Genomic DNA, 2512 nt, shown 5'->3' with positions numbered 1-2512 from the left:
AATACTGGGCAAACACTTTTTTTTTTTTTTCTGTGTTGGGTCTTCGTTGTGGCACCCAGGGGCTTCTCTAGTTGTGATGGAGGAAACAGAACAGGCTCCATCTTGAAATTAGGACTCCATCTTGGGCCTGACTGTGGACTTTGAGCTGTATACCCAGTATCTATGGAAACGACAAACCAACTGGAAAACCAGACCCCACCCCACCCCCCACCCCATCTCCCCACCCCCCCACCTCACTCCCATCCCCCACCTCACCCCCCCCACCACCCCCGCCTTGCCATGGAAGAGCCCCAGGGCTCATACCTAGACTCTCCCTTGTCTAAAAGAATACCCTAATTGTCTGAGTAACCGAATAGAATCATAAATTCTGCTATGCTTATTGGGGTATGACTACAGGACCATTGATAATTGTCCACTGTTTACTACCTAGGCCTAAGGCATATGAATCACAGATTAACTTTGACCATATCTTTCTTTTCCTTTGTTCAGACTAGTTTCAGGGAATTTGGGGAGGTGGGTTTGGGCACGTGCACTTAGGGTATATAAGGTTTTCACAAAAACTGGTCGGGGTCCTTGGCTAAGAGGAGACTCTGCCTCGGGCCCACCGGTGTAATAAACTGCACTCCACTATGTGCATTGTCCTTCTTACTGAGTTTGTTTCCTGGAACGGGTGGCTACAATGGTGACTCGGGAGCTCCTGAGCACAAGGGCTCAGTATTTGAGTCACGCAGGTTTAGTTGCCCCAGGGCATGTGGGATCTTGGTTCCTGGGGTTCCAGGGGTTGAATCTGTGTCCCCTGCGTTAGAAGGCAGATTCTTAAGCACTGAACTGCCAGGGAAATCCCTGGGCAACTTTTTTTTTTTTTTTTTCAGTCAAGCTTTTAATGAAAAGATCATAAAATAATAGTTTCTCATCACTGTATGTTAAGACTGCATACTCTGAAAGGATTTCTTTTAAAAAGAAGGAAAACGTGGTGCTTTCTATATACTAACATGGAAATTTTTCTCAAAAAATGAAATAAAAAGAAAGCAGTGTACAAAACAGTCAGTATAGTATATTACCTTTTCAATGTGAAAGTAAGGAAGACAGAAATCTGTATTTGTATTTTCTTCTTTTGCTTTTCAAATCTTCCCACCCCCTCCCCACTCCTCCCCCTCACCCTACCACACCCCCACACCACACCCCCACACTACAAAACAATAAAAATGGTTACCTATTTGGGGTAGGGTGGGACGATGGGGGATGGAGTCCGGGTGAAATTTGTGGAGCAGTGTCCAACTCTTTGCAACCCTTTGGCCTGTAGCCCACCAGACTTCTCTGTCCATGGGATTTCTGAAGCAAGAATACTGGAGTGTGTTGCCATTTCCTTCTCCAGATCTTCTCAACCCAGGGATCGAAACTGCATCTCTTATGTTGCCTGCATTGCAGGCAGATTCTTTACCTGCTGAGCCATCAGGAAAGCCCCATGGTTAGATGCCATGAAGTAGGTGGCAATGCCTTGACCATATGCATGCTGTCAGGCTCCAGAGTTTCTTCCATCCTTGTCAAGGGGAGTGCTAACCTTCTCTCCTTTCATACAATACATGGTACCATTTAAGACACAACCTTTTTTTTTTTTTTAATGTCAAATCTAGAGGTGGAAGCATCAGTGGGTCTGGGCATGAGAACAGCATGGGTAGAGGCAGGGGAACCCTGAAGGTTGACAGTGTGAGATGCTGTGTTCTCCTGAGACCTCACGTTCTCACACATCAGAACCTTGAAAGATGCCTGCCTACCATGGCCCAGTTTACTTCAAGGAGGCTGACAGACAGTGAGGGCTAAACGCAAATTTAACAAATTCCTTTGTTGGGTCAGGAAGATGCCCTGGAGAAGGAAATGGCAACCCACTCCAGTATTCTTGCCTGGGGAAATCCCATGGACAGAAGAATCTGGCGGGCTACAGTCCATGGGATGTCAAAGAGTCAGACATGACTGGAACAAATTCGTTTAGGCCACCCCATTGCTAGGGATTTGGAATATTATACTTCCAGAACATGACATTCTTTTTTGTTTTAATTGAAGTGTAGCTAACTTACAAAATTATATTACTTTCAGGTATATAACATAGCAATTCTATATTTTTATAGACTTAACCCCACACCGTTATTATAAACTATTGACTATATTCTCTGTATTGTACACGAAAACCTTGTCACTTACTGATTTTATCCTAACAGTTTGTACCTCTTAATCCCCTTTCCCTATTTTGTCCCTCCCCCACCCTGCTTTCTTCTATAACCATGAGTTTTTGCTCTGCATCTGTGAGTCTATTTCTGTTTTGTTATAATGACTCTTTTCTTTTTAAATTTTCTAGATTCCACATTATGTGAAAGGATTTGTCTTTCTCTGTCTGACTTGTTTCACTAAGCATTATACCCCCCAGTCCATCCATGGATATGAATGACATTCTTAAATTATTAACTATATTAATATTAAATATAACTAAAATACAACTAATCATTGATATATACTG

At 43.2% G+C, this 2512-nt stretch overlaps 1 non-coding gene across 1 annotated transcript; it reads right to left on the bottom strand.

The window, feature by feature from the left end:
* Positions 1 to 1457: 1457 nt before the first annotated feature.
* On the bottom strand, positions 1458 to 1583 carry LOC112583134. The gene has a single exon (XR_003107478.3). It is a non-coding gene; the product is annotated as a U6atac minor spliceosomal RNA (small nuclear RNA).
* Between the last annotated feature and the right edge of the window lie 929 nt (positions 1584 to 2512).

The sequence above is a fragment of the Bubalus bubalis genome, chromosome 2 (assembly GCF_019923935.1).
Source record: "Bubalus bubalis isolate 160015118507 breed Murrah chromosome 2, NDDB_SH_1, whole genome shotgun sequence".
Classification (NCBI taxonomy): Eukaryota; Metazoa; Chordata; class Mammalia; order Artiodactyla; family Bovidae; genus Bubalus; species Bubalus bubalis.
The sequence above is the reverse complement of the archived record's forward strand: the minus strand, read 5'-3'. Positions and strand labels throughout refer to the sequence as shown.